The sequence below is a fragment of the Scyliorhinus torazame genome, chromosome 3 (assembly GCF_047496885.1).
Source record: "Scyliorhinus torazame isolate Kashiwa2021f chromosome 3, sScyTor2.1, whole genome shotgun sequence".
Taxonomy (NCBI): domain Eukaryota; kingdom Metazoa; phylum Chordata; class Chondrichthyes; order Carcharhiniformes; family Scyliorhinidae; genus Scyliorhinus; species Scyliorhinus torazame.
This window is the reverse complement of record NC_092709.1, coordinates 277,536,214-277,561,113: the sequence shown is the minus strand read 5'-3', so window position 1 is coordinate 277,561,113 and position 24,900 is coordinate 277,536,214. Positions and strand designations below refer to the sequence as shown.

The 24,900-nt window shown below is 48.6% G+C and overlaps 1 protein-coding gene across 9 annotated transcripts in view; it reads left to right on the top strand.

Annotated features, from left to right (window-relative positions):
• arid3c (AT rich interactive domain 3C (BRIGHT-like)) overlaps positions 1–24,900 on the top strand; it is a 709,278-nt gene that overhangs the window by 217,176 nt on the left and 467,202 nt on the right. The window lies entirely within an intron of this gene.

Genomic DNA, 24,900 nt, shown 5'->3' with positions numbered 1-24,900 from the left:
GCAGGCCATGGAGAATGATGACAGCCCGCCTCCGATGAGCTCCTGGCTCTACATCGTTGGACTATGTCTGACCCATGGCCACAGTACCACCATCCACCCGGACCATCCCTGCATGCGGCTGTGATACTGCAGCGCACGGTCCCGTCCTCTGCCCGGGGGATGTTGATGGCGGCCCAGGGGGAAGGGGGCAGACTCACCTGGGGCTGAGGTAAGACCACCCCTCACACACACACTTGCGCTCAACGTACATGACACCCCCGCACACTTTGGACAGAGCATAAAGGCAGCTTCGGTAGGTGTAACATTGACTTTAATAACCAAAGGAGTTCATGCACGTGCCCTAGCGCATAAAACTCATCTGTGCCCTGCACCCGTGCCAACTTACTCAGTGTCTAATTGTTTGGCCTTACGGGCCCTTTGACTACGTCTACGTGGTTCCCCAGACGGTACAGCAGAACTGGAGGTGGACTCCTGTGATTCCTGCCCTCTGACACTGGATCCCTTTGGCGGCCGTTTCCTGGGGCGTCCTGGCCTAGATGGGCCAGGCTGCGGCCCGGGCGACTGGGATGGCGAGCTGCCAGCCTGTCCTGCCCGTTGCCCACCCGATGCACCTGGGACGGAAGGGGGGGAGTCCGAGGTGTCGCGGTGTACCGGGACCTCCCCTACAGAGGGAGCCGGGATGGACCACACCACCTCCTCCTCCCTCGGGGTGCCCGATGGCCCCCAGGCCTCTACATGGGTGGGGGATGCGAACGGACTGGCCATCCGACGCGCCCCCGACATCTGGCGCTGCCAGTCCTGGAGGCCCGTGCTGGTATCGACAGGGGTCTGCAGGTTTGCAGCCATGGAGCCCAGGGGGTTGTCGAACCCTGTCTGCGACAGTGCGACGCCAGCTCGCACATGGCCACTGGCGCCGATGCCCTCAGCGATGGCCTGCTGAGACTGGGCCATGGCCTGCAGAGACTGGGCCATGGCCTGCAGAGACTGGGCTATGGCCTGCTGAGACTGGGCCATGGCCTGCTGAGACTGGGCTATGGCGTTGAGCGCCTCTGCCATCTGGCGCTGGCACTGGCTCATGGCCTCCTGTGAGAGGGCAGCCATTTCCTGGGCCACAGACGCCGCCTGCACGGAAGGCCCCAGGCCTCGCAAACCGTTCCCCATGTCTGACACCGTCGCACCCATTGCCTCCACCGCGGACGCCACCCGTGCGGTGTCAGCCTGGGTGGCACGCATGACCGGGACCACTCCCAGCTCCTGGACGCGGGTGGACTCCTCCACCTGCGACCGCAGCCGCCGCAAGCCACCCGTCACCCTATTCGCTCGTCTCCGTGTCGGTGGTTGCATCGGATCTATGTGTGGGTGTGGTAACTGCAGGAACCCGGGATCCATCTGGGCGGCAGATGTTCGCTTGGCCTGGGCTGCCCTCCGACCGCCCGGTCCCTCTGCTGCTCCTACCTCCACCTGCTGTACCGGGACGGCTGTGTTGTGCGCACCAGTGAGTGTACCAGACGCCTCATCACTAAAGTGCCCAACCGTGGTGAGTGTTTCTGCGATGGTGGAGGGTGTTGGTGACAGCAGTGGCGTTGTGTCGTGCTCTTCGTCCCACTCTGAGTCCATGGCACTTTGGGGTGGGGGTTCGTCTCCACCCATCCACTCTGAGTCACTGTCCGGTATTTCGTCTTCCCGGGTAGGGGTGTCCTGGGTAGTGCTGTCCCGGGTAGTGCTGTCCCGGGTAGGGGTGTCCTGGGTAGTGGTGTCCCGGGTAGGGGTGTCCTGGATAGTGGTGTCCTGGGTAGTGGTGTCCTGGCTCGGATGTGACGGGGGCCTGTGGCTGCCCCCCTCATCGCTGGGTGGTCGCTCCCGCACGTGACGGGGGTGTCGTCTCCCTGTTGCTCCAGGTCTCTCCGTCTCCCGTGGTCTCCGAGGGGCATCCTGCGGGCGTCGCATGCTGGAGGGTTCGGGTCTCTCCGTCTCCCGTGGTCTCCGAGGGGCATCCTGCGGGCGTCGCATGCTGGAGGGTTCGGGTCTCTCCGTCTCCCGTGGTCTCCGAGGGGCATCCTGCGGGCGTCGCATGCTGGAGGGTTCGGGTCTCTCCGTCTCCCGTGGTCTCCGAGGGGCATCCTGCGGGCGTCGCATGCTGGAGGGTTCGGGTCTCTCCGTCTCCCGTGGTCTCCGAGGGGCATCCTGCGGGCGGTCTGCATCTGCGGGGATGGGTGCCTGGACGTTTGGTCCTGCGATACACAATGAAGCATGCATGGTTAGACATCAGGCAGTGATCAGGTGATACGGGAGAGGGGGATATAGGGGAGGGGGGATATGGGGACGGGCTGTTGGTGGCTCACTTGCTCGTGGGGCCCCGACCTCTGCATCAGCAACCTCCCGGTCGTCAGGTCCGCCAGCCAGTTCCAGGGCCCTTTCCTCGTGTACGGTCAGTGGCCTCTCATCAGCGGGCCCTCCTCCAGTCCTCACATGCTCCCTATTGTTGTGTGCGCGCTTCTCCTGGGGGGGGGGGGGGGGGGGGGTGGTGGCAGGGGTAAAAGGCAACAGTGTTAGGCAGGTATATGAATGCACGCCATCGGTTGCGCGTGCATTGCAGAGGTTAAGGTTAGGGCTGGATTCACTTGGGGATATGGGGGATATGGGGGAGGGGGGATATGGGGGAGGGGGGATATGGGGGATATGGGGGAGGGGGGATATGGGGGATATGGGGGAGGGGGGATATGGGGGATATGGGGGAGGGGGGATATGGGGGAGGGGGGAATATGGGGGATATGTGGGAGGGGGGATATGGGGGAGGGGGGAATATGGGGGATATGGGGGAGGGGGGATATGGGGGAGGGGGGGATATGGGGGAGGGGGGATATGGGGGATATGGGGGAGGGGGGATATGGGGGAGGGTGGATATGTGGGAGGGGGGATATGGGGGAGGGGGGATATGGGGGAGGGGGGATATGGGGATATGGGGGAGGGGGGATATGGGGGATATGGGGGAGGGGGGATATGGGGGAGGGGGGAATATGGGGGATATGGGGGAGGGGGGATATGGGGGAGGGGGGGATATGGGGGAGGGGGGAATATGGGGGATATGGGGGAGGGGGGATATGGGGGAGGGGGGGATATGGGGGAGGGGGGATATGGGGGATATGGGGGAGGGGGGATATGGGGGAGGGTGGATATGTGGGAGGGGGGGATATGGGGGAGGGGGGATATGGGGGAGGGGGGATATGGGGATATGGGGGAGGGGGGATATGGGGGATATGGGGGAGGGGGGGATTTGGGGGAGAGGGGATATGGGGGATATGGGGGACGCTCACCCTGCCTGCTCTGACGAGGTCGTTCACCTTCTTGTGGCACTGGGTGCCTGTCCGTGGTGTCAGGGCCACAGCGGTGACGGCCTCTGCCACCTCCCTCCACAGACGCCGGCTGTGGCGTGGGGCAACTCTGCGGCCGTGCCCGGGATACAGGGCGTCCCTCCTCTGCTCCACCGCATCCAGGAGCGCCTCCACATCGCGTGACTCGAACCTCGGGGCTGAGCGACGGCCAGCCATCAAGTCGGGTGTTGCGGTCGGCTGTTCCGGTCGGGTGGGGGGGGGAGCTGCGCGGCCTTATGAGCCGTCACGCCGTGCAGCGCGTATGACGCTGCACGGCGTGAACCACTGCGCAAGCGCGGATCCCGTTACGTCGCTGCTAGCCCATTTCGGGCCGCAGACTATCGGCCCATTTTTATGACGTGACGCAAGTGGGATTTGCGCCGTTTTTTGCGCCGATCGGCGGAGTTTCCGCCGATAACGGAGAATTTCGCCCATGATCTCAGCCCAGAGTCTCCCATCTTTCTGGAACTTTATTCACTTTCTTAGATCACTACCTCCATCCATGGGCTTACGTAATCCAGCATAGTGAACATGGATCGCCGAACTGACTAACATATTCAAACACAGATCACATTGAACAGGATAAAATGGATAAGGTTGGGTGCTCATCTCGAGGGGCAAAAATGATGGCACAGTTATGAACAGTCTAATTCTGCCTTAAACAGTTGCCAGGAAGAGGGAAGGATTGGGGGGGGGGGGGGTGGAAGAATGGAATCTATGCAGGGGACGAAGACAATGGGCTGGATTCTCCCAAAATAAGGCTATGTCCTCACGCTGGTGTAAAAACGCTGGTGTTGCACTCTCCAGTTTCTTGCAAAAAATAAAAGGTGATTCATTTACCTGCAGGGGGCTAGCAGGGACCCGTCGTGAAGCTTGCAGCTTTGGCTGCGGATACGGGCACCCGCGGACCAACATGGACAATGTAGACCCCCCCGATCAGCCGCGCGCCGCTGCATCGGACCGGCCGGCCGGCCGGCCGCCCATAAGGCCCCCCACCCCGGTGCTCAATCTCCCTGCCCCACACTAGGGCGGCCGTCGCGCAAGAGTCCCGAACGGCCATACCACATTAGTTCCATGCCGTTGGGAACTCGGCCAGTCGGGAGTGGAGTATCGCTGGGATGGCCTCTGGCAATGGCCCCCCAGCCGCGTGGCATAATTCGTGGACCAGCCATTCTCCGGAGCCCAGAGAATCACAGGAGCGGCGCCGAGCCCGATTCAGTCGGGAACTTTGATTCTCCGCCCCCACGCCAAACGCGATTTTGGTGCGCAGCTGTGGAGAATCTAGCCCAATGGTTTTGGTCTTCCCAATATTTGGTTAGATGGAATTTCTGCTCATTCAGTATTGGATTGCGGATATTTAGCAAGCCAAATTATATTTTTAAAAAATATATATTTATTAAAGTTTTTTAACGCAATTTTTCTCCCTTACAAACAATAACCCCCCCCCCGTAACAAAAAAACGAGAAATTGCGCAGAGCAAGATATATACATGGCAAAATTATATATTTACACAGCTTTGTACACTGGCCCTCTCCCGTACGTGCCAGTTTCCCCAACCCTTCATGTTATCTCTTGCAAGCCAAATTATAGACTGAACATCATGCGAGTAATGCCATTTTAAAAATTATTGCATGACAAGCAAGTTTCTAACATGAGACGCATTCAACAACTTGTAATCTCCAGCATTAAATCTATGCAATTGCAGGTGTGAAAGATACGAGAGGTTGTGAGATTACTTCCCATGGCTTCTGTCACTGATGCTGCTCCTTGTTAAAGATGTACTGCTCTAGAGCAGCATGGTGGCTCAGTGGATAGCACTGCTGTCTCACGGCGCCGAGGTCCCAGGTTCGATCCCGGCTCTGGGTCACTGTCCGTGTGGAGTTTGCACATTCTCCCTGTGTTTGCGTGGGTTTTACCGCCACATCCCAAAGATGTGCAGGCTGGGCGGATTGGCCACACTAAATTGCCCCTTAATTAGAAAAATTGAATTGGGTACTCTAAATCTATTAAAAAAAGATGTACTGCTCTGGCCTGGACACGATAACTATCATCATAGAGTTATTATAGAATCATAGAATTATCATAGCATTTACAATGCAGAAGGAGGACATTCAGCTCATCGAATCTGAACTGGCCCTTGGAAAGAGCACCCTACCCAAGCCCACACCTCCACCCTATCCCCGTAACCCAGTAACCCCACCTAACCTTTTTGGACACTAAGGGCAATTTAGCATGGCCAATATGAGCCCATTTTGACTGTCAGACTGTGGACTGCCTTATCTTGACACTCTTCATCATGTGACCATAACTGATTAATTTATCTTATCTCCTGGGTGATAGCTTGCACTACAGGTGTTAGCATTTCACCCAGGATTCTCAATGGAAAGAACATCTATATTGTGATAATTCACTGCTATTCATTGGAAACACTACCGGAAATTTTCTGTGAGATTTTTCTGATCAACTGCAGTAACTCCGGTAGAAAAGTGGCAGAAATCCCAGTTACACGTTTATTCAAAAATTCTGTCAATCTTCTGTGGAAGTTATGATGATGGAAACTCCCAAAGCACGATATGTTAGGATGAATTAATTAAGATTATCTGGAGCCAGGTGGTAAGAAACAAAAATAAAGAAAATCAAGGATAGCTCCGTTCATGATTCAAATATTTTTCAACCGATTGATCTTTTTTGAAGTCACCTCTTGTCCCCCCTGTCCCATGTCTCCCCCCCTCCCTGCCTGAGAGAGGACCACATTCAGTAGGCACCACAGATTGGAAGATAATCGCCGACCCTTGACAAAATGCCGTTTGATCCTCCCCGACCACCTGCGGGGGACACCATTCCAGCCGGAGCGCTAGCGCCTTCGCCAGAATCTTTGCATCCGCATTTAACAATGAAATTGGCTGGTATGACCCACACCTCATCGGATCCTTGTCCTTAGTCAGCAAAAATGAAATGGACGGCTGATTCATTGTCTACGGGAGCGACCCACAGGCCACTGATTCCTCAGTAACGGCACCAATCGGTCTGCAAACTTATAAAATTACACCGGAAACCCATCCGGCCCCGGTGACTTCCTCAATTGCATACTCCTGAATTCCTCCACCCTTCCTCCCACATTGACTCCTCCAACTTATCTCAGTCTTCCTCTCTACCCTGGAACACTCCAACCCCTCCAAAAACTCCACAGTGTCCGAATCATCCACCGGCGGCTCCGAACTGTACCACTTCTTATAAAACGCTTCAAAGCCTCTGTTCACCTTCTCCAGCGCCAACACCAGCCGCACCCCCCACACCCCTCGAACCTGGATAATTTCCCGGGAAGCCGCCTACTGCCACAACTGGCACGCCAGCGGATGGCTGGCCTTCGCCCCGTACTCATAAACTGTTCCCTTCGCCCATCTCAATTGCCACACCAACTTACATGTGGACACCAGATCAAACTGTGCCTGCAACAGCTTCCTACTGGACAAAAACTCAGGAGTAGGGTCTTCCAAATACTTCCCACCCACCTCCAATATCATATTTGCCAACCGCTAACATTCCTCCCTTGCTTCCCTATCCACCTGTGCCTTGTGTGTAATCACTTTCCCCTCAGCACCGCCTCCAGAGCCTCAATACTACCGAGGGGGAAACATCACCATTCTTGTTAAACCCTATGTATTCATCCAACATTCTGACCATCCATACAGAAAAAACCCCTCTCCAAAGCCACCCCGCCCAGGTGTGGAGCAAGGTCGGCAATCACAATCGGACAATACTCCGCCTTCCTTACCCCCGGCAACAACGACCTCCCCATTATTAAAAAATCAGTCTGAAAGTAGATCGTGTACACCAGCGAGAAAAAATAGAACTCTGACTCTGTTTTTTGGTTAGATCATAAAATCTACAGTGCAGAAGGAGGCCATTTGGCCCTCGAGTCTGCCCGGCCCCTGGAAAGAGCACCCTGCCTAAGCCCATACCTTCACCCTATTCCCACATCTCCACCCTATCCCCGTAACCCCACCTAACCTTTTTTGGACACTAAGGGCAATTTAGCATAGTCAGTCCACCTAACCTGCACATCTTTGGACTGTGGGAGGAAACCGGAGCACCCGGAGGAAACCCACATAGACACGGGGAGAACGTGCAGAGTCCTCACAGACAGTGACCCAAGCCGGGAATCAAACCTAGGACCCTGGAGCTGTGAAGCAGCTGTGCTAACCACTGTGCTACCATGCTGCCCTAGATCACACCCAATACCTTCAACAGTACAGCAATACTGAACTGAACTGTTCTTCTCCACCATGTGTTCAGGTCCCTGGAGTGGAGCTTGAAGCTACAGCCTTCTGACTCAGCTGATAACACAACCATTACTATGGATGACTTGTACAACCCATGTGAATGTAAATTGCTCCATTCCTCCAAAAGCCAAAGCTAAAATTGACCTAATTAGTCACAACATCACTAGGAAAACTGTAGGTTCTCAAAAGTGTCAATTTAAAGCTACAAATGCAGCCTAATTAAAGGCTCTTTAACGGAGAGAATTCTTGAAACTTTTAAACATCGCATTTTCAAGAAGCATAAACTGATTTTTAAGCCACCACACAATAAAACAATTATTATTATTTATTTTTTTTGAAATAATTTTTATTCAAGGTTTTCATAAAATATCAATAACAAAATGAGAAAGAAAAAATAACCCAACAGGGTTAAGTACAAAACACAATCTAAAAAAGCAACCCCCCAAACCCCTCCCCCCCCCCCCTCCCCCCCGTACCTAAATAATAAATTAACATTAACACCCCGACTTAACACAACAGGTGTATACACCCCCTCAGACCCTTCCAGTGTAAATAACATAAACAAAAATAAAGTAACCCCCCCCCACCCCCCGAGCTGCTGCTGCCATTGACCAATGTCTATCGTTCTGCCAGAAAGTCTAAGAACAGTTGCCACCGCCTAAAGAACCCTTGCACCGACCCGCTCAAGGCGAATTTCACCCTCTCCAATTTAATGAACCCTGCCATATCGCTGATCCAGGATTCCACGCTTGGGGGCCTCGTATCTTTCCACTGAAGGAGAAAAACAATTATTATTTATAACAAACGTATCACAGGTTGGGCCAGTTTGCAGGCCCAATTGTCCTGGTAGTGTTCGGGGGAGAATCTTTCTGATTCTATGTTAGGGAGACGATAGGCCAGTTAAATTGACTTAAAACTGGAGCAGTGTATCGATTTGAAAAATTGCTCCTGAGAAACAAAGGTAATGTTTAATATTTTTTAGCTGGATTCTGAAATAAAAGAATAAAATAAAGATATTGAACAAAATGAACAGCTGCAAACCATGTACAATTTATCCCATGGTGATTCATTAGGTATTGTGATTATGGGTTGAATCTAATATCCAAAACAATGGTGCATTCAATCAGCCAGAAAGTCAGGAGAAACCCCACTTGGAAGCACTAAAGGGATTAAATTTCAATCAGACAGTTAACTGAGTTGCAGTGACTTTAAAGGTGAAGAGGGCGTCCCAGAAGCACCACTGGGAGCAGCAGCCTTGGAGGAATTCAGGTAAGTGGAGTTGGGCTTACCAAGGCTACTTTAGGCAGGAAGGAAGGAATTGACGAGGTGCCTTTCATGAGCTCAAGACATTTCAAAATGGTTCACAACCTTCTGAAATTCTTTCCAAATGCTGTCCCTGATGCTATGTGCAAAAATGTGAATGTCAAGGTGATCTGTTTTAGTGATGTCACTAGCTTACGGAGCGCTGCTCCTTCCTCAGGTGAATGAAGAGGTATGTTCCAGAAACAAATCTATAGACAAATTCAAAGCTGCCAGACAATGCTTGGAATGCGAGCATTAGCAGGTGATTAAATCTTTACAGATCCAGAGATGGGTAACCTCAGGTTAAAGAGGTGTGAATTGTATCAAGCCAGGACAGTTGGTAGGATTTCGCAGGCCAGATGGTGGGGGATGAATGTAATGCGACATGAATCCCAGGTCCCGGTTGAGGCTGCACTCATGTGTACGGAACTTGGCTATAAGTTTCTGCTCGGCGATTCTGCGTTGTCGCGCGTCCTGAAGGCCGCCTTGGAGAACGCTTACCCGGAGATCAGAGGCTGAATGCCCTTGATTGCGGAAGTGTTGTAAGACTTCGTACTGTGCTCACCCCAGTTCAACGCCGGCATCTCCACATCATGTTTTAGTGATGTTAGTGGAGGGACAAGAAACCAGGATTTAGCCCATTCTGGTCACCGCCTATCTGGCAACACTTCCATCACATGGACTGCAGTGGTTCAAGAGGATTCACCATCTTCTCAGGGTATCACAGGATGGGCATTAAATGTCTGAGACTCCTATATCCCAGGAATGAATTTATTTCAAAAGAAACCGATAATAATATACAGATAGTTAACAAAATCAAGAGTTGCAACTGAATATGAAGCTTATTAACAACATTTGTTGGTCTTTTGAATCAGTTCTTCCATTTGAATGAAGTATTGTTTGCATAGAGAACTGCAGCACTTGTAGAATTCATTTAGAAATCTGTGTTTTAGTACATCAGGTAATAGAAACAGGGACCTCCAAACTCAATAAATGCCTGACCCTCGATAACATGGCTTTTTCTGGCATCTGGAATTTGTCAAGTATTTGTTTTAATCAGTTTTGTGTGATTGTATATTTGTCTGTGAAGTGCAATTCCTGCTCTAGCTGCTATTGCAAGACCAAATGAAATAATAAGTTGATGCAGTGCCCAGCATCTTAGTGCATGGAGGCATTAGGTGATGTGCTAGTCAACCAAAAAGACCAGAAAGTAAAAATGTGCTTGCAGTGAGCCTTAGTCTTCAGAAGGAAATAATACAAAAGAAAGAATTGCATTTATATAGCAGTTTTGACAAGCTCGGGATGTTTCAAAGTACTTTACAGCCTCTTCAGTAGTAACTGGTGTTATGTAGAAAACATTGCAGCTAATTTGCGCACAGCAAGGTCCCACAGAGAGCAATGATGTAAATGATCATTAATTTACTTTTTGGTAGTTTTGGGAAAAGGATAATTACTGGCCATTACAGCAGGAAGAACTCCTGTGCTGACATTACTTTTTTCACTATGTAAGGAGATATACTGATGAGTGTCGTTAAAAATGCGAGGTTTTATAAGATGATTATGTTTTAAACTGTCTCTTTTAATTGAAGGCAAAATAGAGTACTGGAGAGGGACATATGATAACCTACTAGCTCTGCCTGATGATAAGCTTACATAATCTTGCTCTGATGGGGACTGGGGGCCTAGGTTAAGCTCTAAAGGGAGTCAACAGTTCTTGTGGAAAACAGGGGAAAAGGCAGTTTTCTGTTAGCCACCAGGCAGAATGCAGGTGGGAGAACATTGAAGAGCGGGAATATGTGGGAATTTAAGGATGCAGCAAGATTCCTCCTACTATAGCTGGGAGAAGGTGTCGCTGGAGTGGGTCTTACAGCTGAAAGTTGGTTTTAAGAAAATGACTTTTGACAGGGACTGGATATTAGGAGCCAATGGAATTGGGGGAGAGGGTGGGACAGTGGAAAGTGAGCCTTTTGGAAGCTGGAAGTAACTTTGGACTGGTTCCTGTAAAGAAATGGCATGAACCTACATGGGGTCCAGAATCAATGTTGAGGCAACAACATTGTATACTACTGTGCTGCCATCTCAGCTGGGTCTGTCCTGCCAGTGGGACAGGACACACCCAGGGTTAGTGAGGGTGGTGCCTGGGACATTATCTGTAATGTATGATACCTTCAGCGTGACCATGTCAGGCTGTTGCTTGACTAGTCTGTGGGACAACTCGCCCAATGTTGGCACAAGCCCCCAACACAACAGCTGGTCTCTAAGTTTGTTCTAATTTGGAGCTTTTGTTATGCCTAGATAAAGAGATAGTTTGTCAAAATGATTTGTCATTTTTAGTATTTCCTCCACCTCTGGAAAATATGTAATATAAGGTGGGGAGAGGTTTCGCTATTGTTACATCATTCTTATGTAATTTTTATGATCAATTACCCGTCCCCATTTACGCTCAGGCCACCCCCCGTAAAATAGAAAAGGGAGTGCTTACACATGCCAAAAGCATGACGGGAGAATTAAATGAGAAGTTTGGTAACATTTTTGTCCACTTCACAAAATATCTACAAGTATAAAATCCTTCAAGTAGCACAGTGCTTCCCAGACTACTTTGAAACATGGCTCCATGTTAACACCTGAAAATGAATGTGCCTCCAGACACCGACATAAACAAAGCAGCAGTAAAGCAGCAGAGCAACCTTCAGTGCTGTTCTTAAATGATGATTTGTTCCCTTCTCTTTCCACCACAAGGTTGACCCCAACAGGTGTTTTTTTAATAATTTGGTTGCCATTTCAGTGAGTGTATAACTGTTTAAATGCTGCAACAATGAAAGACATGCACCGACAGGTTTTCTTATAAGTTTTAAAAGAAAAGAGAATAGTATTTATTCCACATAACACCCGAGCTAAATAAAAATAATGTGAATGCTCTAACTCTCTCAAAAATGCATTCAAGAATTCACACATGCAAATAAGTAAGTTACAAAGTGCAAGGGTAGATTAAATTGCTTAAGGGCCCAAAAAATGTAAATCGAATACGAACATACGAACTAGGAGCAGGAGTAGGCCATGCAGTCCCTTGATTGTGTCCCTGATACAGATTGTGTAGACTGATGATGGCTTACATAGTTTGCGACTGGGCTTGGTGGCTTTTCTAGATTCTGCACCGAGACGATTTGAAGATGTCAATGGACCGTTTCTGGAGTCAGCAGCTGCTGGATAGATGTTTAAGGTGCTGCCTGTGGTGTGTGGCTTGTCAAAAAAGGACAGGACAAATCAAATTTTTTGTAAAACTGGAGAGAAATAGTGTCAACGTATAATAACTTAGGGTTTTTTTTTGTCTCATTCCAACTGACCTAGACAGAAGCAGTTTCTTAAAACACAAAGGTAGCTTGCTCATCACATGATCTATTCTCTCAAACTGACCAGTTACATAAACATGGTCATAGAAAGCTGGTTCCAAGTCCAGTGTTTAAAAATGATTAAACTCTCTCGTCGCTGGAGTTCCTTTCTCAACAGGGGTCCATTGTCTAAAATGTTTGAGTCTAATGTCTTGGTCCACACCCAGCGGAATATAATGTCTGGATGTTTTGCCAGTGATTCAGGAGATGGGTCATTCAGACTTGTCCAAGTTGATTCTGGTAGGCTACCTCTAGACGGCGAGCTCCTTGCTGATTTCTAATTTGTTGGTTATCGGTATGCGAATATTTGGCCATCTTGGGAACTGTCTTTAAGTCACTTAAAAAGCTGTTGTTCTGACTTTATATAAACTTTTATAGCAGTTCGTAATTATTAAAACTTGCGTTTTATGGATCAACTTAGAATAACTACATCATTTTAAAGTATTTTGTCAAAATGCAAATATTTTATGTAGTCACCAATACTTACTTCAATTGAGCCACTCCATCTCATGGCCCTTGGTCAGGAAGCAACAGGTACTATTGTTGTTAACATTTGTATTCAGCCTAACTGATCTGTAGCCATATCACACCAAGGTTCCCTAAAGGGCATCTAGTCATTATTGATTTTAAAGTGAGATGAGTCAAACCATATACACATACATACATACACGCAGAAACACACACACACACAAACGCACATACACATACAGGCAGACACACACACAAAGACACTGATATACACAGATAGACACACTTACACACTTACGACCTTCTCTGACCCCCACAAACGCTCCTCTCCAGCCCCTACACATGCCCTATAATAAGCCTCTCTCTGACCCCCACGTGCCCTATAATTGCCCCCCTCAACCCACATGAATGACAAAATGTTAGAATGCAGGTACAGCAAGTGACTTGGAACGAAATGGATTGTTGTCCTTTATTGAAAGGGGATGGAGTACAGGGATAGGGAAGTCTTGCTACAACTGTCCACGGCTTTAGTGAGACCACACTTGGAGCACAGTGTATGATGTTTGCCTCCTTATTTAAGGAGGGCTATACTTGTATTGAAAACATTCAGAGAAGCTCCACTGGGTTGATTCCTGGGATGAATGGCTTGTTTCATGAGGAAAGGTTCACCAGATTGGGCCTATACTAGTAGAGACCACCATATTGCTGTCTTTTCAGTCAATGAAAATTTCTCTCTCAAAATCAAAATAGATGAAGAATCACAAATTTTAAACATGGGGAATAGATTTCAAATGTCTGAATAGAGTTGGGGCTGAGAGACTGTTCCCGCTGGTTGGGAATTCCAAAAAATGAGGGTACAGTCTCAAGATAACCATCAATCATTTAGGACTGAGATGAGGAGAACCGCCCCCCCCCCCCCCCCCCCCCCTCCCCCCCCCCAGCAGCAGATTGTTTTGCAGAGGCCAAGCCAGCCCGCCATTTGCTGGCGGTTGGACTTTCCGGTCCCGCTGTTGTCAATGTGTTTCTAGCTAGAACTGTAAAATAACAAGAAAGGAGCGAAGAAGAGAAAAGCATTTTTCTAGCACTTTATCAAACCTCCCAGGAAGGGATATTCCAATTTTTTTCAAAGGATATCCGCTGGCCGCTCACGCTTGGTGACCAGAAATTTGTGCCCGAGGTCAATGGATCTTTATATGGTCCGCATCCCGACTCCTGCCAGCACAGTCATAGAGAATGTTGCCATATATTGAGCCGCTTCCCCCAAAAAATTTTCCTACGTGTTTCACACGTGCTCGTGATGGCATGTCTCTGATTCATATATATTGCAATACTGTCTAGATTGGCACAATTAACTCACCAGGAAGCTTCAGGGAGCTAATTAGGCATCTGGCCTCCCCATGTGGCAGGCAAGGCATACCCAATGCATGTGAAGACTCCAATTTACAGTCAGCTTCATCGTTAGATGGCATCCTCATTCCCACAGCTCGCATGGATTGTGGATTAAACGAGCCTTCCAACTGGAACAGCCAGACAATCCAGTTTCCCGATTCCTAGCGGATTTTGAGCTCACGTTGCTAATCTAGCTGATGGCTAATGCGGGCTGAAATACACCCCCAGTGGAATGTCTTGAAAGTGTAGTGATTTTATTATGCTGAAAGCAAGACTGCATAAATAGTAGCAACTAAACAATTCAGTTGATCTTAGTGATGCTGGCCATGGGAGGAATGCTGGCTGTAACGCTATTCTTCAAATAATGCCATGGGATTTAAAACATCTAAATGAACAAGCAGACTGGGACTTTGTTGAATGTCCCATTTGAAGGACATGCCTCCAAACATGTCGCACTGTGCCTCAGGGAAAAGAAAAGGATGACAGAGTAAAGTTCTGTTACTTAAAAAAGATTAGCATTTATACTTACACTTTAATATAATAGTTTGGGGTTCATATTAATGTAATATAGGTCATGATGTTCGATTAAATTTATTCTGGCCATGTTTATTTCAGTGCCACAATAATTGAACTGAAGAAATGAGCCAGTCAGCCTAAGAAGACAGGTGTTTCCTTGCTGTCAGTTTAAGGGCTAACATTTGTATTCATATTCTCAAAGGGTTAATATGATTGTGGTTACATCCAATGATTCTGTGACAAACAATCACAAGGTGCAATGAATAAACAGGAACCAAGTTGCTGTTTAATGATGTGTGTGAATTATCCACATGCAACACATGAATACTAATTATGTTGGATTAAACTGGATACATCAGAGTTTGTTAAAAATTAAACAAGGGGATGAAGGAAGGGCTCACGTACGGGAGGTATGACTTTGTGTTTAGATGTAAAGGATCTCAGTCATTAAGTTCACATGAATAAAAATACTGGTATAAGAGTGCATAAAGTACAGATCACATTTAAAAGTCATTGGTGAATATAGCTCAGCGCATAATAAGTTTGTCTAATTTAACAATTTATAAAGTGGTTTTGTGTTAATTAGGCCTCCCTACCCTTTCCGATTTTCGCTCCCCGCTCACAAGGCACTGACATGTGCTGAGCTACAGTTAATCGGTCAGTGGGTGCCCTACAGTATACCAACAAGGTTGTTTTTCCGAAGTGGCAAGCTATTTGAACATAGGGGGATTCACACATGAGGCCTTTATCTGAAACACTCAGCTCCTGACGTCATTACAGACATGGTCCAAACAAAAAAATCTGAACTCAAGAGTTGAGATGAGAGTGACTGCTCTTGACGTCAATACAGCATTTGGCGTCAAGGAGTCCAACAAAACTGAAGTCAATCGGAATAAATGGGAAAACTTTCCACTATTTGGAGAGCCAATACTGACTTGGAACTATATTGTTGTTCCTTCATTGTCACTGGGCTAAAGTCCTGGAACTCCAGAAATGGCTCGACCACCCATCGCCTCTGCACCAGTCAAAAACAACCACCTAACTGTTCCAATCCCATTTTCCAGCACATGGTCCATAACCTTTGATGGACCATCAATTCACACGAGTCAAATTGTAGAAGAGAACAGTGGTTTTAATAAGCTAAGAAGTATGCCAGCCTGCTGCTGCTCCCGCACTGAGAGCTGGCCACAGGTCTGCCAATTATATACCTCCCCTGAGGGGCGGAGCCACAGGCGGAGCCAACAGAAGCATCAACACAACAACAGGAAGTAACAGTGAATAAGAACACCAGTGGACATATATACAGTGGTGGATAACAGTAGGACGAATAACGGTAAATATATATATAGTAGCAATACGTGGTTCACCACAACCTTTTATGCCTTGGGATCGTAAGTGCACATCTAAATTCTTCTTAAATGTTATGAGAGCCTCTGCCTCCACCACCCTTTCAGGCAGCGAGTTCCACACTCCCAGCACCCTCTGGGTAAAAAGGTTCTTCCTCACATCCCCTCTAAACCTCCTGCCTCCTACCTTAAATCTATGCCCCTGGCCATTGATCCCTCCACCAAGGGGGAAAAGTTATTTCTGTCTATCTACTCTCCTCAAAATGTTATAGATCTCAATCATGTCCCACCTCAGTCTCCTCTGCTTCAAGGAAAACAATCCCAGTCTATCCAATCTCTGGCATGTTGCAGTACTGAGTCATATTGGTCAGGAAAATTCTAGGTTCATTCTCTGGGAAGTGTGAAGCTAGCTGATGTGAGCTAGAGCAATATTGAAAGCATGCCCTGGCTGGCAAGGTAAAATATCAGCCATGAATCAGAACTCTCTCCATGAGTCCTAGCACTATATTTGGTTAATTACTCAAGAAGGAATCATGGTGGAAATTGTAACTTAAACCACCCAATGGGAAAAACAGTCAAGGCAGATGTCCATTTTACACATTGCCCTGTTTCACTTCCCATTCACTTCACGTGTAAAATGAGTTCCTGGTCAAAGCCTGTCAGTTCCCCTGCATATGGGTTATGTTATGATGATCACAATGAGTCAAACGGATTGAGGAGACCGTCAAGCTAGCTGCATAAACTGGATAAGTAAAAGCACAAGTTAAAAACTGATGTCAAAAACGAGATCTGGTGACGAGATGCATACAAGTAAACTAAATTCTGCAAGAGCCACAAGGAGGTTCGCTACTTACAGACGAGGCAGTGCAATCTCAAGTCCAGCACTGAGGAGAGATTGACCCAAGGGAGTCCCTCAGTGATTCTCTTCTTTCAGAATAAACATACTATTTATTTTCCTTCCTATGTAACAGCTGTCTAGGATGTATTCGGGTGAAAACCTAATCTAACTGCTCTTAGTTGCAGGTCTGCACACAAACTCTGTCTGTTTCTCAGAGAACCAAAATAGTTTTAAGTCAATTTCATGCTGTGAACAAAATGAATTCCGCAAAAAAAATCATACTGAAGGGTAAATGTAACTGATCAGCCCACTCCAACTCGCACCACATTATATGACTCCAAGCTCACACACAATGAGTTACATAGCATTACATGGAATATACAGCTCTGCAACAGGACTTCTGGCTGAACTAGCCCATTGCAAAATGTGGATAGTATATTGAGATGGATGGAAAACTGGTTGTTGGCAGAGAGGAAACAAAGAGTAAGAAAAAGCTACTTTTTTTCCAAATGGCAGGCTTTGACTAGTGGGGATTGGTACTGGGACCCCAGCTATTCACAGTGTATATTCATGATATAAATGAGAGGATAAAATGTAATATCTTCAAATTTGCAGATGACACAAAGTGGAAGCGGGGGGGGGGGGGGGGGGGAGGGGCGGGGTGCGGGGGCTGAGATGTGAGGAGGATGAAGAGATGCTTCAGTGTGATTTAGAGAAGTTGAATGAGTGGGCAAATACATGGCAGATGTTGTATAATATCGATAAATGTGAGGTTTTCCACTTAGGTAGCGAAAAAGGAGTGCAGAATGGTTATAGCTTCAGGAAGGGGAATATGCAATGAGAGCTGGGTGTCCTTATACACAATCGCTGAAAGTAAGCATGCAGGTGCAGCAGGCAGTTAAGAAGGTAAATAGTATGTTGGATTTGGCTACAGGAGCAGGGATGTCTTATAGAATGATAGAATTTACAGTGCAGAAGGAGGCCGAACGGCCCATGGAGCCTGCACCCACTGACTCTTGGAAAGAACGCCCTACTTAAGCCCACACCTCCACCCTATCCCCGCAACCCAGTAACCCCACCTACCTTTTGGGACACTAAGTGCAATTTATCATGGCCAATCCACCTAACCTACACATCCGGGCAGCATGGTAGCATTGTGGATAGCACAATTGCTTCACAGCTCCAGGGTCCTAGGTTCGATTCCGGCTTGGGTCACTGTCTGTGTGGAGTCTGCACATCCTCCCTGTGTGTGCGTGGGTTTCCTCCGGGTGCTCCGGTTTCCTCCCACAGTCCAAAGATGTGCAGGTTAGGTGGATTGGCCATGATAAATTGCCCTTAGTGTCCAAAATTGCCCTGAGTGTTGGGTGGAGTTGCTGGGTTATGGGGATAAGGTGGAGGTGTTGACTATGGGTAGGGTGCTCTTTCCAAGAGCTGGTGCAGACTCGATGGGCCGAATGGCCTCCTTCTGCTCTGTAAATTCTATGATAATCTTTGGACTGTGGGAGGAAACTGGAGCACCCGGAGGAAACTCACGCAGACACAGGGAGAAAGTGCAGACTCCGCACAGACAGTGACCCAAGCCGGGAATCGAAACTGGAATCCTGGAACTGTGAAGAAACTGTGCTAACCCCTGTGCTAACGTGCTGCCCTCTCGTCTTGTTGCAATTATACAGGACCTTGATGAGACCACACCTGGAATATTGTGTGAAGTTTGGTCTCCTAATTTGAGGAAGGATGTTCTAGCTATAGAGGGAGTGCAGTGATGTTTACCAGACTGATTCGTACGATGATGGGACTGATGTATGAGGAGAGATTGAATCGGTTAGGATTATGTTTGCGTGAGTTTGGAAGAATGAGGAGGATCTCATAGAAATCTATAAAATTCTACCAGGACCAGACAGGGTAGATGCAGGAAAGATGGTTCTGATGGCAGGGTACTCCAGAACCAGGGGGCACAGTCTAAGGAAACAGGGTAAACACATTTAGGACTGAAATGAGGATAAATGTTTTCACCCAGAGAGTGATGGGCCTGTGGAATTCTCTACCACAGAAAGCAGTTTAATCATAGAATTTACAGTGCAGAAAGAGGCCATTCGGCCCATCGAGTCTGCACCGGCTCTTTGAAAGAGCGCCCTACCTAAGTCCACACCTCCACCCTATCCCCATAACCCATTAACCCCACCCAACATTAAGGGCAATTTTGGACACTAAGGGCAATTTAGCATGGCCAATCCACCTAACCTGCACATCTTTGGACTGTGGGAGGAAACCGGAGCCCCCGGAGGAAACCCACGCACACACGGGGAGAACGTGCAGACTCCACACAGACAGTGACCCAAGCCGGGAATCGAACCTGGGACCCTGGAGCTGTGAAGCAATTGTGCTAACCACCATGCTACCGTGCTGCCCACAGTTGTCCAAAACATTGTGGGCGGGATTCTCTAATCCCGCGACAGAGTGTCAACGCTGTCGTAAACGCCGTCGTGCTTTATGACGGCGTGAATGGGTCGACCCAATGACTAATTCTGGCCCGCAAAAGGGGCCAGCACGGCACTTGAGCGGTTCATGCCGCTCCATCTGCTGATCCCGGCGCGAACTGGGCACCGCGGGATCCGCGCATGCGCAGTGGCACCAGTGCCAATGTCCACATGCACAGTGGCACTGGCGCCAACACACGCATGCGCAGTGGCTTCCTTCAACGCGCCTACCCAACGCAACATGGCGCAGGACTACAGGGTCCGGCGCGGAGGAAAGGAGGACCCCAGCCAGAGATGCCGGCCCACCGATCGGTGGGCCCCGATTGCGGGCCAGGCCACATCGGAGGCCCCTCCTGGGGTTGGCCCCCCCTCCCCCCCCCTACAGGCCGCTCCACGACCGTTCCATGCCGAGGTCCCGCCGGATGAGAGCAGGTGTGGATGGCGCCGGCGGGACTCGGCGTTTTTACGACGGCCGCTCGGCCCAACCTGGGCCGAGATTTGGTGGGCCGGCCGCGTATGGCAGTCCCCGACCGGCGCCGCGCCAACCACGGCAGTGCCAATGGTGCTGATTCTCCGCAGTGTGCCGGCGTCAGGGCGGCGTGGCGCGATTCGCACCGGTCACGGGGATTCCTTGGCCCAGCCCTAGGCAGACAGAATCCCACCCTGTATCTTTTCAAGAAGGAGCTCTTGGGGTGAAAGGGACCAAAAGAATGGGATTGGGCTATTCAGTTGGATGATCATCCATGATCATAATGAATGTCGGTGCAGGCTCGAAGGGCTGAATGGCCTCCTCCTACACACACACACACACACACACACGTTTAGCCTAATTAATCTACTTTTCAATTACATCTCTTTTGCTCTTGAGTTTTTTATTAAACAGCCTTATTAACCTGTGCCACTATACTGTTCATGATTTCAGTGTTTGTACTCTTGAACCTATTGTTCCTCTATTCCATTTCAATTCTTATTTTACCCCTGTCAAGGCTGTGAGCCTCTATAATTGAAGGGGTCTGGTGATTCGTTTGCAGGCAGCGCTTCCCGTGTCCCCCCCCCCCAGCTAGGCTTGTGGCGATATAACCACTGAGGGATTGCCCTTTTAGAGTGGCAACTGGAAAGTAGGTGGGAGCAGGTCAATTCACAGGTTCAGCACAGGGGGTGACTATGAGGTCCCTGGGTGGCATCACATTAGGTGTCAGGATGCATGGGGGACTCAACCCTGAAGACAAGTGAAATCGGAATGAAACCCCACACTCAGGTAGCACTTTGAACATGAGATGACTGGAACATCAAGACCACTAGTTATAGAAGTCTGGCTGTCAGGTATTAGTGTAAGGGTGACTGGTTGATCAGGATGAAAGGCTTGTTTAATCCGCAGCCCATGAGAGCTGAGGGAATGAAGGTGCCCTTTAAGGATGAAGCTGATTGCAAATTTCAGTCTTCACATGCACCAGGTGAACCTCGCCTGCCACAAGGGGAAGTCAGTTGCCTAATCAGCTCCCTGACTCTTCCTTGACAAGTTAATTGTGCTAATTTAGCCAGCATTGCAATGCATGCATGTGCCACTGACTGGTGCCCAATTGTTAACCCCTTTAATCACATTTTGATTTGATGTTTCAAGTTTCATTTGTGATTTGATATTGTTGAAGGCAGTTTTTCTTTAAGGGGCTGCCCTACTACATTGTACCTCAGATTATTCAATTTAGTTTAATTGGTTTAAACCCAAAGAGGGTGAGGCCGCTGTCAGGACTCCTCATCGCTCACTTTGATGTTCCCATCCTTTCGGCTTTTGATTCGGGAGAATCATGGAGCCAGTCGAGCTGGCAATTCTTTTGATTGCAATCGAACAGCAGCAACATTGATGTGCTGCTGCATGCACCCAGGACCAACATCCTGCAAAGGAGGGGGAGGTTGGACCTGCTGATCTTCTGTGAGCAGGGCCACAAATGGTGGAGCCTCGGAGGAGACACTACCAGCCATGAGTATTCCTCCACACAACTTCCTACCACACCAGATGTCAGAGATCCAGTGCCGGAGAAGACTGCGTCTGTCCTGGAAGATGGTGGACAACTTGTGCCATGTGATGCAAGAGTTGGCATCACATGGACTGGGAGGTCACCCTGCACAGGAGGAGGAAGAAGGGCTTCAGGCGATGTTCAGGCCTGCATGGGGCGCAGGGCTAGAGATGCCCTCATAGCCTCTCGGTGTGGGTTGTGACCCCACCATGGGGGTTTGACATTCACTTACTACTGTGGTGCCTGAGGAAGGTCACCATGATCGTGGCTACATTCCTGTGCAGGGCACTAAAGCGGTTGGCCGGACGCTGCAGGAGAATGATGATGACTTGCAGTGAGGACAGAGCGATGCTCCTCTCATCCTCCGTGAAATGTCTAACTCCTGCCTGACAGAGAGCTGTACGTGACCTGCCAATGAACAGGCTTATCTTGGGGCCCAGAGAGGCTGGATGACACATATCAGCTGCTGCTGCCTCTTCCGAGGTCAGGGATTCTGGTGATTTTCTCCACCTACTGATGAGATGGACAGACTCTCTACACGTTTTCAGCCTTTGGCACACTCGTCACTAGAGAATGCTGGAATATATGAGAGGTCTGAGCATTGGTGTTGGCCAGGATGGGGCAGAGGAGGACTGTTTGGTCTGTGGCAGCACCAGTGCGGCTTTACTGCATCGTCAGTGTGGGAAGTGGGAGAGATATAGCACTGCCATTGTCACACTGCAGAGGGATGAAGTGCCAAGTTTGCACAGGGGTTTGTGGCGCATGGCTCCATGACATGACATTGTGGGAGAACGGCATGGGTCAGCAGTTAATTTTAATGTTTTGAAAAAAATTTGGAGTACCCAATTATCACATGCCAAGTGTGGGAAGCCATGAAGTGGCTGGAGAGAGATCGCCATGGAAGTGTGATGAGTGTGTGAAGGGGCGCAGCGGCAGACATGAGGAGACAGGCTTATCTTGGCTGCACAAAGAAGGTCATCCATCTTCTTCAGCACTGTACCCCCATCCTCTTATGGAGCAAGCTGGCGGTAACTATCGCGCCGTCAACCTCCCAGACAGGGTGGTGACCTTGCTTGCTGGGCTTCTGGTCGATTGCGGTAGAGGATGCCACATCTCTGCTCCACACCATCCAGAAGTTTAGTGAGGGCTCCCTCCGTGAAACATGGTCCTGTTGTCCGGGCAGCCATCTCCCCGACTGGACTTGTAACACCTGCTGGGGAGGCATTTAAAAGGAGCTGGTTGCAGAGATTAAAGTTTTCCCAGGGCGAGCGAATCAGGGGCAAGCTGCCCCGAGTGAGGCGTGAATCACGTGGAATAAAAATTCTGTGAAAAGAGGTGAATATACAGTGAATTTTCACACCATTCACAGGATTCTCCCTGGTTTTCTCACTGGGACCGCTGATATCTTGAAAAATTATTGGAAGATTCCACCCATTATGGCATTAAGCAATATTTGATGTGCCAACACTGATCTTATCTGAGCATTGTATTTGCATTTTATAAAGAAGATTTTTTCGTTTTATGGGATGTGTTCTTCAGTGGCAAGGCCAGCATTCATTGTCCATCCCTACTTGCCCTTTAGAAGGAGGTGCTGAGTGGTCTTCATGAACCACTGCAGTCCATTTGGGAGCAGTACATCCACAATGCTGCTGGAAGCGGGTTTTGAACCCACCACAGGAAAGGAACGCTGATATACTCTAAGCTGGGATGCTGTGTGCCTTGCAGGGGAACTTAGAACATAGAACAATACAGCGCAGTACAGGCCCTTCGGCCCACGATGTTGCACCGAAACAAAAGCCATCTAACCTACACTATGCCATTATCATCCATATGTTTATCCAATAAACTTTTAAATGCCCTCAATGTTGGCGAGTTCACTACTGTAGCAGGTAGGGCATTCCACGGCCTCACTACTCTTTGCGTAAAGAACCTACCTCTGACCTCTGTCCTATATCTATTACCCCTCAGTTTAAAGTTATGTCCCCTCGTGCCAGCCATATCCATCCGCGGGAGAAGGCTCTCACTGTCCACCCTATCCAACCCCCTGATCATTTTGTATGCCTCTATTAAGTCTCCTCTTAACCTTCTTCTCTCCAACGAAAACAACCTCAAGTCCATCAGCCTTTCCTCATAAGATTTTCCCTCCATACCAGGCAACATCCTGGTAAATCTCCTCTGCACCCGCTCCAAAGCCTCCACGTCCTTCCTATAATGCGGTGACCAGAACTGTACGCAATACTCCAAATGCGGCCGTACCAGAGTTCTGTACAGCTGCAACATGACCTCCCGACTCCGGAACTCAATCCCTCTACCAATAAAGGCCAACACTCCATAGGCCTTCTTCACAACCCTATCAACTTGCACGTGATGGTGTTCCCAAGTGTCTGCTGCCCTTGTATTTCTAGCTAGTAGAGTTCGCGAGTTTGGAAGGTGCTGTCAAAGGAGTCTTGATGAACTGTTGGAGTGCATCTTGTAGGTGGTACACCCTGTTGCCACTATGCACCAGTGGTGGGGGGATTGAAGTTGGTGGATGGGGTGCTTCGCTCTGGATGATGTAGAGCTCCAGTCTCGTTGGAGCTCCATACATCCAGGCAAGCTTAGGTGTAGGAAAATAAAGGCAATTGGAAAATTTTAGTCCACTCCTTAAACCATGTTTTGGTAACCTAAGGAAAGTAATACAAAAATCAGGAAATTCAACCCTTTTCCAAGGTTTTGAATGATTTGCCACTTTGGCGTCTTCCATCATCTACACATTGAAACAGTCACCACGATAGTTGTCCTTCTCCCGCAGGAAGCAGCTCACTTAAGTTACCTAAAATTCTAAACTGGATTTCTAAACTGTTTTAATAACAGTTACACTTGCAATAAAGTTGGCCACTGACTTTGTTGTAATTTGTAACCTTGCTATGTCCATATATTGGTCAAATGAATTCACCAAGAGAGCAAACCTTGATTTGTCACTTCTAGTATTTCCTCCTCCTCTGGAAAATATGTCGATAAGGTGGGGAGAGGCTTAGCTATGTTACATCGTTCTTATGTAACTTTTATGATTAATTACCCCTCCTTATTTAAGCTCAGTTCACTCGAGCACAATATAAAAAGGAGTGCTGACAACATGCCAAAAGCATGATAGGAGAATTAAATTAAAATTTGTATTAGATTTTTGTCCACTTCACAATATGTTTGCAAATATAAAATCCTTCAGGTAGCACAATGCTTCCCAGAACATTTTGCAGATGTGACCCCATTTAAACAGTTGAAAATGAATGTAAGTTCAGACACCAACATAAAGCAAAAGTAGCATGGTAACACTCAGTATATAATTATTAGTAAAGTCGCCGTAGTCCCAGATGACCATAGGCTGCTTTCCCCTTTGAGAGGGAGTTCTGACTGGTGGTGATTTAACCTGAGGATCACCACACCTCAGGCAAGGGGCAAGGTTGAGAAAGCGGGGCCTTCATGAATAATCGCAGCCAGTACGGGAATTGAACCCTCGCTGATGGCCC